Source organism: Helicoverpa armigera, chromosome 3 (genome assembly GCF_030705265.1).
Source record: "Helicoverpa armigera isolate CAAS_96S chromosome 3, ASM3070526v1, whole genome shotgun sequence".
Taxonomy (NCBI): Eukaryota; Metazoa; Arthropoda; class Insecta; order Lepidoptera; family Noctuidae; genus Helicoverpa; species Helicoverpa armigera.
In genome coordinates, this window is record NC_087122.1 from 3326282 (window position 1) to 3342764 (window position 16483).

At 33.3% G+C, this 16483-nt stretch overlaps 1 protein-coding gene across 14 annotated transcripts in view; it reads left to right on the forward strand.

Moving 5' to 3' along the window:
• Window positions 1-16483, forward strand: part of LOC110383850 (myocyte-specific enhancer factor 2) — a 57800-nt gene that overhangs the window by 17377 nt on the left and 23940 nt on the right. Inside the window, exon 1 of one of the 14 annotated variants that reach the window (XM_049836455.2) lies at window positions 802-958. The exons of the other annotated variants lie outside the window; for them this stretch is intronic. The gene's annotated coding sequence lies outside the window, so the exon portion shown is untranslated. Of the gene's footprint in view, window positions 1-801; window positions 959-16483 lie in introns of those variants that run through there. 14 annotated transcript variants of the gene reach the window in all.

Genomic DNA, 16483 nt, shown 5'->3' on the forward strand with positions numbered 1-16483 from the left:
ACACGCCATGCTGACGTTTTACGTACAAGGAGGTTATATATCCAGACTTCTAGAATACTGGTTGACGAGAAACTCTCAAAAAAAAAAAAATGATTTACTGTCAAACTCAAACGTTGCACAACATATACAGCCAGTATCATCATCTCTTATCAGCTAGATCATTTAAATAGAATGACGTTCTAATTGTTTAACAAATCTGTCATTATGTGTCTTCACCAGAAGTACCAAGTTTACGTTTCCGCGGTACTTCTAAGTACCATTGGGGAAAAGTTTGGGTCTTTGTACACGTAAATCAAAATGGATTCCAGCCTTGTCACTAATCACAGTTGTAATAAAACTTAGGTACAGAGTTTTGTCAGAACTTTTCTAATCTCTGTCTAGTTTTAGTTTTACCTACGTCAGTCTTTCCACCTAACCTATTTTACTCGGTCGCTAGTTTGGGAAACGAGCTTTGAACACGCATGGAGTATCATGTCACTTCGTTAGCTGGCTTCACAATATCTCAACGAAACTTATTAAACCTGAACAAAAAAAAATATTTAATGATTTGTAGTACTTAATACGACATATCATTAAATACGACCGACTCTTTTTGCTGAAAAAAATTGTTATATTTTCAGGGTGATTCTTTATTCATTCCTTTTACTCCTCATCTCATAACATTTTAAAGAGTTTAAGATCTATTTTAATTAAATGATTTTCAATGACATTGTATACTAATATTTTTTTGACATCACAATGACATCATTCTTGTACATATTTATTATATTGTTATTAATTTTAATAATTATCTTGTTCCAGGTATGTTCTGGTCGAGTTCTTGATGGCAATCCGAATGTATACAAGACACGGTCGTCTGGTCGGGCGTTATATCAAATCGGCAGTAGTTTGACCTCCGGTGGGTGTCCGACTGTGTTCGGCGATACGATTTTGGCCGAGCTTACGTCACAGCATCTACGTGAGTATGTTTTGGAACAATGGCCTCTGTTCAACATACGATTGTAAAAACTTTTGAACTTTACACTAATGAGATGGGGTTAGAGGTTTTGATAACGGAATAGTAAGACACTATTTAGATTTTCTAAACAAAGTTTGAGAACTGGGCACAAATGTATTAGAGATGATGAGGAAAAATAAAAATGAAATCATTTAATGTAGCGATGTAAAGACTAAACAAACACTGCACATAATTTTAAAATATTTGATAGTCATTTAATTGTGCTTATCGCCTCAGTGACAGACGACCCATATACTGTTGTGAAAACAATATCTTGCGAGTTTGATAATATATAATATAATTACAAAAAGATAGGCCAAATAAATAGGTACACGTTGACTGACTTTAGGCATTGAGTAGATAACCCTTATCGTTAACTTTTGGCATAATCTCTATCGTAAACAAATCATGTATGTTTATCTGTACGGAAAAGATTAAGATTGATCGGCTAGCGGTACGATAGACTAAAAACATAAAAGTTATGTCATGAAAAAATGTGACAGCACCGTTTTACAATTTTATGGTTATTTTTAGTCTCACTACCAATGTCTTAGAAGTTCACGTGCTAAGAATGTTAATATAATATTTGAACGTTTCGCAATCCAGGATATATGCACCGAATACAAGCGGTACTATCTATAAAAAATGTATCATTGCGAACATTATATTTTATCTAATCTAATAACTAAGGGTTCACCGTAACAATACTGCCTATAAATTATTATATGTTTTTATTTATCACCATAAATTAATCGAAGTGATGTCAAAATGTATGCATTACCTCGATATATGACATCATGAAGACGCCTTTGACTTTAATGACAAGCTTCACTTATGATTACGACATCGTATTAATATTTGAGACTGTAGAATAAAATCGAATTTAAACAATTTTTATCCTTGACAACAAGTTTATACGTTTGATTTGTTTTTCTGTCCATTATTACCTATATTTATGTACCTTTATAATTTTGGACTAAAATGCATTAATATTTGAATAAAATATGTATTTTTAAAGGTTTTATATTAATCTCTGCCATTAGGGACGCGATTAAGCAATACTTTTATTAACTATTCATAGCTTATAGGCTTTAATTTTCTATCTAGCTGCGATGATTATTAAATCTAATGTAGATAAAGTAGCTTTTGCCGGTCAGTGCTGGGGACGAGTATCTTAGTGGAACGGCTGGATTTTTCTGTAGACACCTGTATGTCTAGGGCTGGCAAACAACTTCTTCCCACAAAGAATTACTACATAGTACTAATATATCCGTATTATAATTTTAAGCATAATTATCCTATATTTATGACCTAAAGTGTGACGTTCCTTTTAAATGGCTTGATATTTAAAATATTATACCGACGATACGAAAAGGTTGTTTTACCAGTGTAGTTCTCTGCAAAGTCAAAATATTTTCCTTGTTTGATATAATCATAATTGTGAACGAGTCTACTCAAAAACTAGTTTTTTTATCTTAAATAATTCTGATATGCATTAAGTCGAAAACAATTTAAATTAATTACCTTCTTGTATAATTATACACCTATAATTAACGTACTTACAGCACGTATCTTAGACAGTGTTTTAATTGGTTTTACTTTTCTGTGCGGCGTTACATTATAATTTATAGTCATCTAACGTTACAACAAAGGTATAGCAAGCTAACGTCGTAACCAGATCTATGTCAAAATTAAAAACAATCAAATTATTATGTTCTTTTTTCTTGCAAGTTGCCTAGTCGGCAGCCCTAGAGTGCCGCAGACTAGGGCACCAATCAGGCGCGCCACGGAGAGCGCGAACTGCGCGGACGCATCGCTTCGCAGATAGTAATTTAGTGTCGTTGCTACTTGCTACCGAGCTAGCCTCAACCGGTCCTCCAGCAATTAAGTGACACAGTAAAAGTATTAAAAATAATAATCTTTAACGCACACGTTTTACATCGTGTCGTTAAAAGGATATTAGTTATCAAAGAACATAAATAATTGACTTTTTTATCTCAGTATTGATAGCAGCATTCCAATTTAATTATTAATTATAAGATTTATTTTCCTATTATTTTTCTTGTTTCCTGTTATCTCCTAGAGAGTGAGCGTTTAGAAGATAGTCACAATTTCAGTATAGACACTTAAAGGATTTTGAAATTAATCCAGCTTTACAAGACAAGTTAAAATATATTTTAATTGAATACGAAGTTCCAGGAATTAAATTGCTATCTCTGTCTGCAATTGTAATCAAAATTAATGTTTACAAACAAGATATAACATAGGTCTTTCTAGAAAAAAGCAGATATGCGATTGTAAGCTCAGTACTTAGTAGGTACAATTTTATTTCGTTTGGTTTACGAAGGTCACCAGTTACCCAGTAAACAAACCAATTAATGTTTTTTCTTTCAACAAAATTCGGAATTGATTAGGGTTCTTAAGTACTCACGATAACATCTTCGTGTATAATACGAACCCACCCAAAACAAAAATGTGAAAGACTGCCAAGTTCGATAATATGGGAATGCTTTGCCTATAAAAGAAGTGAGATCTGAATAAGTACCAAGTTCCATACACATACCTCAGTTAAAAATAGTTACTTTTTAATTATGTTACATGGCAAGTTTTCATACATCTTGTTATAAACCTACTAAACGCAATGAATCAAGTATTTAATTTTCTATTAAAACTTGCCAAGTAACATTAAAAAGTAACTATTTTTAACTGAGGTATGTGTATGGAACTTGGTACTTATTCAGATCTCACTTCTTTTATAGGCAAAGCATTCCCATATTATCGAACTTGGCAGTCTTTCACATTTTTGTTTTGGGTGGGATTTCATTTATTTTTGTAAGGTTGTTTATTTTATTTTTTTCTTATGATGAAGTTAGTTAAAGAAATGTCTCATTTATACTATCTTTTAGATTTTTTAATATGAACTATGTTTCTTACAAAGAAATGAAGTAGATTAACTAAATGGACTAGATTTACCAACTGACTGACATGACATGTTATCACATATTATGTTCGTGGATCAAAGTTACACATTCGTTATTTTCGAAAGAGATTCACACTTGGCCGTTTTCAGATTTTTACTTTACTTTGACTAAATACAAACCTTTGTACCATTCGAAGATATATTATATAAATATAGATAAATTTAGTTCGTTTTAGTTCCTTAGTGGTATAAATTTACACCGGGTATAAAACACCTTCATTATTTTGAAACCGACTCACACTTGGCCATTTTCAGATTTTTCCCTTTACCTTGACATAAAGACCTACCTCCATGCCAAATTTCAAGTCAATACGACCATTGGAAGTGGTCTAGGTTTTTGATGAGTGAGTCAGTCAGTCAGTCAGTCAGTCAGTCAATCAGTGAGTGTATAGTAAAAATAGCGATTTTCTGACGTCAATATCTCAAGACCTACAATAGGTATATTAGTGAAATTTTGTATTTTAGATAAGTGAGGGGGTCTCAACAGATACCAGAAATTTGATATGCGTGAATAAAATAGATTTTGAGTTACAGGGGGGTCGAATTTGGCCCGAAATGGTTCGTGTAATATAACCCACGGCCGGTGTGTCGCTTTTTGTGCTCGAACTTGGCGGACACACTGCCGTGTGTCTAGATACACATTTTGACAAAACACTTTATTAAAGGTGATGTAAAAAATGTTCGAATACATTTGAGCACGCTTACGATTAATATGGTAATTCTGTAATAAACTCAATAGCCATAAATCCATTCGGTCCACATATTCCAGCAAAAATATTTACTTAATATACCATAGCCACAATATTCTTTATTTAATAGCTATGTCGTAGCATTTTTTTCGTAATTTTCATCTACCGTCATAAATTAACTGTTTGTCGTATTACAAAAGTGACGTATGGATATGACAATATATTAATTTTCATTTTGACACAAAATTTATTACAACGTTGCATAAATGTCTTGAATTTTTTATGCGTCGGTAAACTTAATCATTGTGATTTAAAACCTAATTCGTACAACCTGTCTAGGAGCCCAGTGACAGGTGCAACGCCATTTATGGTCCTTCCCACTTTTTTCAGCGGCATACAGAAAATGTGGAAAATGGTCTTTATGCTGTTGAGATAAAGTTCAGCACGATCGAATAAAAAAATTGTAGAACCGATGCGCTTACGACGTTCCCATGCGATCTTCACGTACAGAACTTTTTTTTTCTTATCTGAAACGGGTCTACAATGAGAAGATTCTGGTTTTGCAAGGCAACTTGCAATGTCGATACTCGATATTATCGACGGCATAGGTATTTCAGTTTTGTTTTAAATATACTAAACGAAATTTAACGATTCTACATCGTATAATGTTGCCAGTGCCATTTTAATTTTGAAGTGGGCAAAATTATATAAGTAACGATAATCTTAAGATGGTCGACACAATACTATGTAATTTTGAGGCGGCACAAATGTGTTTCGTAAATAAATATTATATAAAATTGCAGTAGTTCATACTGCTGTCATAATTCTTGCGTGTACTTGCTATTAAAAATATTTCTGTATTTTCTAAGCTGGCGACTGTGAATATCACTGTTTATTATATCACGCTTCTGTCTGCCAGTTGTAATTTTGCAACATCAATACTTAATTCGTTGTGGAGACCACTCACATTATGACTTGCATTACCTGTGTTTAAACCTGCAATAAAAAAAATACTTAAAACTTTTTTTGTCTAGATGTTTTGAAGTAAATTAGATTCTATGAAACTTGAAAATAAAGTTAATAATTTGTTTAATGTTTAATGCAACGTTGCAAGTCCTGCATAAAAAAATGTAAATGCCCTCCGTGACTAGGACAGCTTCTTGTGACCTTGACGGCGGCCATTACTTTTTTTTCGCGCGTTCAATGTTGCCAACACGACGCCGTGCGGTGCGTTCGCTATTTCATTTTTATTTTTCTTATAAGGAAACTTGTTATGCAACTTCTTTTTATTTGAAATACGTATTACGGCAATTAATGGAGTTAATTTCTTTAATTATATAATATAATATATTTTTGTTTAATTTCAGTACTTACATAAGGCTTAAATGACTAACATTGCAATCTAGTGTAATCTTTCTTTGCCCACAAGTTTACGATAAATGTTCCATACTTATAAGAATCACTTTAGATAGCGTTATCTTTAATGTATTATCATAATACATCATGCAACGAAATGTGAAATAAACTTCTGTTTCGAACAATCACCCTTCACATAACGGTATTTAAATTTGATGCTCATAGATACATGGCTAATTAACTATATTCTCGTGACCTCGTTAATAGACCAATATATTTAAAAGCATTACAGATTAGTTTATTTTTAAAACATCATATACGCGTCACGTAATATTGTGTGGTATGTTACTATTTTTAAACTGACCGTTACAAGCAACTTTGATTTGTTTATAAATATTAATTTAAAAATAGTACTAGTGATTCAGTGGTTTTCTAAATTTAAACGTTTGTAAGTAATGATAATCGCTCATTCATTCTTTTTTTAACATTTTTATTTAGACTTTTTACGCGTGTTGTATTCTCGAATACTTATAGATTCGCGGATATTGGTACACGTACGAATACCTGTTCGTATCGATGTCAGATAAGAGTAAATTACATTGACACTGCAATAATCTTATCATGTTATTTTGGCAAATAACGCGTGGAAGTAAATAAATATCGATTGGTAGAGCATGTGATGTCGTTATCTATTACGCCTGACGGGGCTCGCTAATCCGCTTCCTAGTCGAGATAGCACGTTTCGTGGATTCGCCGACGAACTTTGCTAATCGAGCGTTAAGATTAGTCTAACGGAAATCTTAGTTTATTAGAAACTTGGTTTACTTTGGGTTAAGTTGTTTACTATACCTGGAGGTATTCGAAGGCTTTTATTAGTAGTAAATACAGTTTAGTCAAAGATTTTTCGTTTAAATACCTACCTTGAATTTTCCCATAGCTACCGTTTTACTTTCTGGTTTGCACTTTTCTGGTCAACAAGCTCTGGTATCAGAAAAAATGATTAATAATTAATGAGAATCAAAGAGCGTTCTGTCAGAAACGAATTATCTACAAGCATTATGACGTCAACAGTCTACGATTAGACCCGCAAATCGATTTCGTATCATCTTCTAACAACCGAAAGTAAAACTCGTTCCACACTTACGTAACACAAAACTTACACACGTTGTAACTAGGCTGATGACCGAACAACCACAATCACAAACGATATTCGAAAGAATAGTTGAAACTCCAATCTTTCCACTTTCTTCTACACATCGTTAGCACCATATTCAAGGACAGCGACGATACACACCTACAAGGGCGTAGTCGAGTTCCCCATGATGAGTTTACACAACAATTTTGAACTTTACCACCAAAAAAACAAGTGCTAGTTTTGCTTGACAAGTTTCTTAAGAGTCTCGGCCCGCAGATTGAATAAACTGCTTGACACACATTCGCGTTTTGGGTCAGACTGGTGCGAGAGCGCAGTAAACAAAATGCTATGCCCGTTACGACATCTCACTATTGGGAAGAAAGAATTCGTGCTCGAACATATTATCCTCCTATTATCGCTGTTAGTTTTAATTCTATCAGTACATTGTTAGAGAAATATTTGCAAGCTAATGATAGTCTTATCAATGGGTACACAAATCTGATAGGTATTTGAAAATTTATCAATTTTAGAACAAAATTTTGTTCTATTGCAGTTTGATAATGAACTCTTTTCTGTAGATAGTGAGCCACGGTATCATGTGTACTTAGTGTAACATAATCAACTGTTAAGTAACGTTATAAGATTATTTCGCAACGCTGTTTTGACAATACTGATAAGATAGCAATCCAGTTTGATCTGCAATTAACTGGATTTTTTCGGAACGATAGCATTAGAAATTATCTGAAAATTTTTTTGTCATCATAGATTTTCATAACTCAGTTGTCATACATTCTGCATTCCAAAGTCTTTTATTAATTAAGAAAGAAAATCAGTTTCAATACGATTCATAGCATAATCTTGATTTATATGATTATAATGAGAAACAATTTGCATTTACACACAAATTAAACTTTTCTAATCATGACAGTTCAAAATATTAAATCTTATTACTATTGATATTTATAACCATATTTGCATTTGGATCAACTCTTAATTTCGTTAGCTACTTTCTCAACTTTATACATGTGAAGATTTCTTTTTAACGTTTAAAATATTGGTCACCCTACTCTGCATTACTGATACGATCACTTCTGGCGCCATTTTCCCCCCACATTAGCATCTGAAGAGAACACCACTTAATACAATTTGACATTGTAATCTTCAACAACAAAGGAATGACCTGACATCGCCTTATCAGTTACTTGCTCAACAATTTTATCATAACCAACACGACAACAATGAGCACTTTATTCTCCAAAGTAAAGAGAGATTCTGAACTGAAAATTTAATTTTGTCATGCGTATCTGTAACATCTTTTTTAAAAGGAAGCAAGGGAATTGTCTCATTGAGTGCAAGAACTTCCTTAAAAGATTGTTGTACATCATCTGTAGATTACTAAAAGCTATCTTCAGTAAAAGTTTAACGGAATGTAAACAATTCCAGTGAATTGAACTCCACAGTCTCATTTAGCGTCTGTTGTGGAGAATTCCCAAAACGACAAGCAACAGGTTGACCAGATTCACGACTGGCCACATTTATTATGTGCATTCTGATTTGAACGCTCAACAGATTAGTATAAATTCTGACACAGCAAAATTTAACATAAATCTTTTAAAGCCAAAAATAGTTTAGTAAATCACTAATTTAAATAAATATTCATAAGAACCCTAGAAATAATAAAACTGTTATAAAACGTAGTATCAAGATACGAACACTAAGATAAGAGTCTTAAAGTTTGTTCGTTCGGCGGCAGTTAATGCTGTTAGTATTCAATTATGGCTAGATTTCCGTCTGGGATTTCGCTAATCCTCAGCACTTAGGAAGGATAACATCTATTTAAAAGACGATAAAACAAACTCAAATATAAAATCTTCTTCAACTTTATCAATTGATCGCTAAAAGCTTAACATTTACGTAAATGGCTTTGGTTCGGGTTTGGGAAATAAAATTCGAATCAATGTAAATACTTGAAATCAAATAGGAAAAGGTCTTAAATTACTTGCTGAGGGAAAAAAGCTGAGATGCTATAAATACATAAGAAGAATAAAATTAAATCAATATTTATAGCACGCAAAGTATTTAAACGTGCATATAAAACGGCATAGTTCTCAGTTCCGTAGTTTATTACACTTGTAATAGCTACTAATGTTCTTATAGTTGGAAAAGCACGATCAACAGCATTTGAAGTATGCATCATTCACATGGCGTCGCGCGAATCACTTGCATATTTCATGTGCAGTCACACGTCTTCCGTACAATGCCTTACTATTGGCATAAGATTAAGTGCATTGACGATGTCACCTTCACGGCTAGTACAAAGATCACTATTATTTACTTCAAAATCAATAAAATTAAAATTTCTATCATCCACCAATATTGTTCGGAATTCATTAATTATATTTCTCTATTTTGAAGGTGCACCTACAATAGCAGTATGACCTTTCCATCAGTTTAAAATAGAAATGTAATCCCCACCTACGGTAAAATTCATAGAATATTTATTTCGGTCCAATTACAGGAATATCGAATCCAAATTAATCTTTTTCTTAATATATTTTGCACGATCTACGTCAGATAGCTCTGGAGTTTTCTGCGCGCCTTCCGTCCATATCAATTTGTCAATCACTGGATTGAATTACACTTCGCCAGTTTTCGCAAGTCACAATAATGCCATCAGTTTGTTCGGATTTAATTCTAAGTTGAGCTTTTGTTCGGCAAAACTTTCCTCTTAGGTATCTCATAATCCAATCAAAAATCAAATCAAAAATCAAATCAAAAAGTCATTTATTCAAAGTAGGCTGAAAATCAGCACTTTTCGAACGTCAATACAAAAGACAGCCCCCAAAACGCCCGCCCTTCACCACTTCCTATGTGTTTTTGCTGGGAAGAAGAAGTGGTGGAACAAACTCCCCAGCAACACAATTCTGTCTGTATGGTTTGAAGAACCGTATACAAATATTTAAATATCACTATACAACATTGTGTACATAAATTTGTATATGAAATCAATTCAAATAGTTAGTCATGTTGGCTAGTACACACCTTACCCATACCTATTACTCAAGCAGTTACAAAAGAAATCTATTAAAAAAAGAGTGAAATATATAAAAAATATAAAGCCTCCATTCAGTGAAGATAGATATAGTTTAGGGTGCACCCACCGACATGTCAAACAGTTTTTATGAAAAATTAAAATAAAAATAAAATAACAACATAAACAATGAAAACGGTGAACTAGGACTACCGTTCAAACAATAAAGATTAATGTCACTCACCCGATATCCTCTATCACAAAGTTCATAAAGTTAATACAATACATATTTAGAACAATGTAACGAATAGTGACATTTTACCTTTTAAGCATTTATTGTGAGTACGTGGGTTTGGAATCGATATTGTTTGGAATAGTCCACTCAATTCTCGAGGTTTAATCGTTTCATGGCATTTGATTGATGGACTTTCACGACTAATTTTTGAAGTACATAGTCCTACTATATATGCATGCGTCAGAGTGCGTTAATGGGCAAACGAAAGCAATGAGTAACGCCATGCTCCTCGGGAAAATTGTGGGAAAAGAAAATAATAGGTTTTTACCTCTACAGACTATTAGTTACGTGTAAATAATTGTTCATATTGATGTGCGGCTTGCCCTTGACTTTCATGCTGGCAATTACAAGGTTTAACCGTCTTTGCATTTTATCTTATAAGTCAATCGTTAGACCTACTCCATCATACTACATGGTCTGGCTCGAGTGTAAGTTACATCGTTTTAGGAAAATAAGCCGTCACATAATACGTAATGTTATGAGTTATCTTCAATCTAGCATAAATTATACCAATTCTCAGTTTGTTGAAACCGGCCTTGTCAATAGTCAGTACAGCATTGTGACAAACGTTTGACATATCAGTAGGGACCTATAGTAATTACAATCGTACCATCGCGACGGTAAACGCTACAGAATGTAATCTCCAACACCCACACATGTGTGTACACACACAACCACAAGCAAACATTTGTGGTTTTCTTTATCAATACGTACGGAGCTGGTGTGGTTGTGTTAGTGGGCTGACGTCATGCAATTGTCATCGCTGTCACGGCTAACAAGCGGCACTCGGTCACTGTTCTTGGTTCTGTTCTGCGTGAAAAATTTTATTTGTTTATTGTAACAAATGTTTGTGATAAATGACTGTGTTATTGCTGGATTCTTTCATTATTCAGTATCATGCTATAGGGGTTACGAGAAAGTTACTATTGTTTTTATAGCAGTAAGGTTAAGGCTTAATCGTCTGCACTATTAAGTGCAGTCAATCAAGCGTAAATATTAAAATATTCAGTCCTATCAATAACTCCGCAGTTTGAACTTGAATAATTCTATCCAGCGTGAACCTGTGTTAACCACATTTTGCTTCACTGACAAACAAGGACAATAAATTAATTATATTACGGATACAACTCAATTCCCGCGTTGTTTTGGTCGACGATACTGCGTTAGTCAGATGTTTCGCTTTGTGAGATAAAACATCGTTTTGAGTTCCAAAGCGCTATCGTTTTGCGTCCCCGTTTCATGATCGCCCTGTAAACTGACAATGTATGCTGTGCTAATGAACACAAACAATTTGAGGCCGTTGGTAAAAAGTTAATATTCCTAACAGTTTCATTTGCAAGCGGTCCTTATTAATGAATCATTGTGTTTGTTTCATTTAAATGGATCAACTGTATCACATGCGTACGCCGCAGGATAATTGAAGATGTGCATAACAAAAATGTATGAAGTATTTCCATAAGTTTCGAGTCTTTAGTCTATCGTGCCAAAATGTCGTCCGACATTGAGATTGTTGATACAACTGGTGTTATGGCAGGTGCCTAACGGTTTTTCTCATGAGCGATGCACGTGTCCGAATGAGCTTTTGAAAAAACGATTCACTTTCACTCTCATTGAACTTGACACGGGTCGTACAGTTAGGTGACACAGCGATACGCAGCGTTATGCTGATGTCATAGACACGAGACTTTGTGACTCGTAAACAATAATAGAGTAGTTATTGAACGATTTGTTTGGGCGCAATGTGGTCTCTGTATGCTAATGTATTTTTTTTCTCATTTGAAGCAACTATTGCTCTGAAGTTCTTTGTTTATTATAATATTAAATTACACTGAAGGTTTTATCCTTATTTTTTCTCATAAAGCTGCTAAGATAACCCATTATTTTCGCTACAAGGATCCTCATTATTCTAAACTTCATCTTGTACTTTTGCTTTCCGCTAAATTCAAGGACACCCCTTGATTCGGGTTCTCTCGAGTCTCTTTTTCACTGGGAAGTGACACGGTCGTCGGTCGGCAGTGAGACCTTGCCCCCCTCCCCCCACCGCGTGCCGCCGTCCGCTGACGTCATCCGCGCCATCTTGCGACAGTGACGCGTTGCTTGGCAACCGAACACACGCGACGCACTTACACAGGTTGTATCGCGAATTTTATCATGCAAATTGATTTTTTTATGGTTAGTCCTAAGATTCGTTAGCATTTTCCGTTTGGAATTGCAAGTTTTATGAGCGTCTATTTCATATATATTGCCTAGTATCTTGTTTCTATACTTTTTGTTTAGTTGACCATCGTCTTAGTCTTCAGAATCCGTTCCATGTTTCACTACATTAAGAAAAACTATTTTTTAAGTTTCTGGAAATTAATTAAAGTATCTATTTCAATGTCAATAATTAGATATTGTGATGAAACAGATTAAGCATACCCATGGGACGCCTTAATTGCTCTCAGCTGTCAAACGAAATTGATTCAAAACACCCCTTAATTGCTTAATTAAGATCTCCGTCAACTGAAACCTAATCTTTTTATTACAACCTTTTACAAAGATTACCGTTCATTGTTAGGATAATCTTCTCCTTTAATAATTTCGTTTGCAATTTTCGCTCGTTCAAATAAATCAAATTCCATAATACTAGATATTTTGTTCCTGGCAAGATAACTTAATTTCAATTAGATTTACTTATCTATCTGTTATTAATGCGTGAATGTGCGTTAAACGCACACGCATTTTGGAAATCGATTTCCGGCCTGGACATAACCAATTTCTAAAATAAGAAAGTCAAAATATACAAAAAATTACGTTAGACGTATTAATTTCCAAAATCTGAAATTATAAATTAAAATGTGGAATTTATAGTTTTTGTTACAAATAAATAGGTAGGTATTTGCGTTTGCGCTCGGAAAATCTCGCTATTGTACCTAGTTAGGTATTTCTTAGTACAACTTCAAGTATGTAGTCATCATGTCTTTCTAATATAACTGGAATGCGTGTTTCTGTGAACCTATCTAGTTCACAGCCTTGCTTCTTAGTAATTCAACTGGACGAATTAAAATCTTTAGAGCGAAAAGGAATTAAAACTTTAGCCGACTTGTTAAAATGCTATGTAGGGAATACAGAACATAAATAATTTAGTTTTTTTTTCAGTAAATAAGGATACCATGTTGATACCTTTTTAACTTCGTTTTACTGCAATTTCTGGCCTTCGGAAAATATATTTTACCTAAATGATAAAAAATAATAATTTTCTACAATATAAGTGTTGTTAAAGATGACTTTAAAATGAAATAAGGTAAATACCAACCAGAAAATAAGGTAAAAAATATTTGAACGGTGTATTGTGATATTATTAGGTAGGTAAGTTTTATTGTATTCAAAATTTACCAAACGTTCAGTTAAGTTCATATAAATATTAAGATACGTCAAATATCCTATAACCTACGTCAAGAGCATTGTAATTTTCCGGGTAAAACTGATATTATAACAATATCTGTATAAAGTATTATTAAAACTGAAAATATAATAATGGATTTATTCTTAAACATTGTCATTTGTTTTAGCATGCATACCACATCATACAAAACCTATGTTTTTGTTTTGAAAATACATATTATATAGGTAAATCAAAATATTAAATAGTTATCATCTGACACCTGAGTGTCACTACAAAATATTGCAGTGAAAAGTAAACCCCTATAGGTACTCATAATAGCAATTAGGAGCAATAACTTTTATTAAAAACAGCTTAAGCTTTTGGCAAAAAAGCTAAAACTCCCGTCTAAACAAATAACCCCAGTACAAAGCAAAGCAATAAACCAAAACACTTAGCGAAAACAATTTTAATTAATTTAAATCTCCTCACTTTAAGTACCCTCTTAAGAACGCATAATGTACATACTTTCAACTTTAATAGGCAAGCCGGGGTACGTTTAACCGGTATGGTTAACGTAAGCAAAAATCAATTAGCGCGAGGAAACATAAATAACAACCTTGCTCTTATTGAATAATAAGAATACTGAATTTACTCACTTATAATTTACTACATTACAACAGTTTATGTACTAATATAATAAGGAGAAAATATTTTTTGTTTGTACCCCAAAAGCTCTGAAACCCCTGAACTGATTTGAACAAATCTTTCACTGTTACAAAGCTACACTCTTCCCAATTAACATAGGCTATATTTCATCCCGTTATAGGCAGTAGTTCCTACGGGACGCAGGTGAAACCGCAGCAAAACGGCTAGTCGCTTATATGAAAGAACAAAGCCTAATTGACAGATAATGAGATAGGTCATGATATAGTTGATACACCAGTTTATAATTATAAATTAAAACATTGTACTGTTGAAGTAAATAAGGCCTTTTGTAAACGACAAGATCTAGCTGATTATCTTAATGTAAGTAGCAGTTACGACGTTAATCTTGACACCGCTAAAGATCAAATAATGTGGCTTGGTTTTATTCCATAAGATTCTATTGTATTACCTAATAAATAGGTACATAGTAATATTATGACCAACTTGTCAGAAAACAGATTTTATAGTGCGAGTACTACATAAGCTCTGAATTTGTAGTAGGTCTATCAAAAAAGTCTTAAAAATAGACTAGTAGGTGATTCCTGCATCACACACATAAAGTCATCAGTGCAAAGTCAAAGAGAAGGAAAAAACATTTATGGATTGATCGGTTGCCATTCTACAATATATGAAAGCTTCAGATTGGAAAAGAACGTTTTGCTAGTATAACACTACTACAGTCTGACAGTTTTTTGGGCAGTTATCAATAGCTGTCAGTTAGTTCAAACGAAGGAATTATCCCTTGAAAACTGACAGCTGTCAACTGCACATAAGATGTGGTGGCATTATAATATACCTATGTATAATTTGGTTCTTCTTCTTCTTTCGTGTCGATGACATGTCTAATAGTAGACTGTCTTAGACTATACTTTGTCAGCCCTTATAGTTATAGTTTGGTATTATAGTACATACACATAAAGTATAATGTTGTCGTTTTTTATCCATCTATTTCACCTGTGAAGGTCATTCATACGAGTCAACAATCTTTGTCTGTGGATGTCCAAAATTTGGCAGCGAAACTACTAGATCTGGCAGTCTGCCTGATAACAGCAGCCAAATATGATAGTAAACAATATAGTTTACAGCGTTATGTCAATAATGTCAAATTAAAACCTGCTTGGTGTGGATTTAATGTTTCATAAACATTAATTTGTGTTAATAATTGAAAAATGTATGTTTCGCAGATCAAATCACAACGTACCACTTGGTCAGGTAATTTAATTAATATTAAGTACATGACGTGTTTACAAATTTCGTACGTTGATAGTTATTTTTAACTCAACAATCCCACGCCTGTCTGTAATAACAACTCAACGTAAAATAGAAATAAGTAGGTACTTACAAAAACTAGTATTACTATAAAACACAAATAAAATTCTTACATTTATTTTGAGTTTCCAACAATACAGTAGCATAGATTTATCCTGTATAACCATAGGATAAATAATATAAATAATAATCCTAGAAATTCCCATGCGTCACTTGTTGAGAGTTTGTACCTCTCCAATTAAATGTATAATGATATTAGGATACTCAAAACAACTGGGAAATACAAATAAAAAGTACAGGAAATAGTATCTACCTACGAAACCAAAAAAATATGTTTTACGGTAAATTACGATTTTTAATTCTTCTCAGAATTTGAAAAGGCAAAAAGGTTTCAAATTGTTAGAAATAAATGATGCTTAACTATCATCTGAACTACTTTAAAGTTCTTCGATTTTTAAATTGTGAAATAATAACTTAATCCAAAAAAAAAAACAACAAAAACATATTAAAAACAACACGCTACAGATGTAACTCTACTTACCCATTTAGCATATAAACAAAGTATAGTTTCAATGTCTTGTAGAGCATCATTCGTAGCTTTTAAATTGTTCCTGAAATTCAAACCGACCATTGGCCTCATGACATCTTATGGTACGTCATAA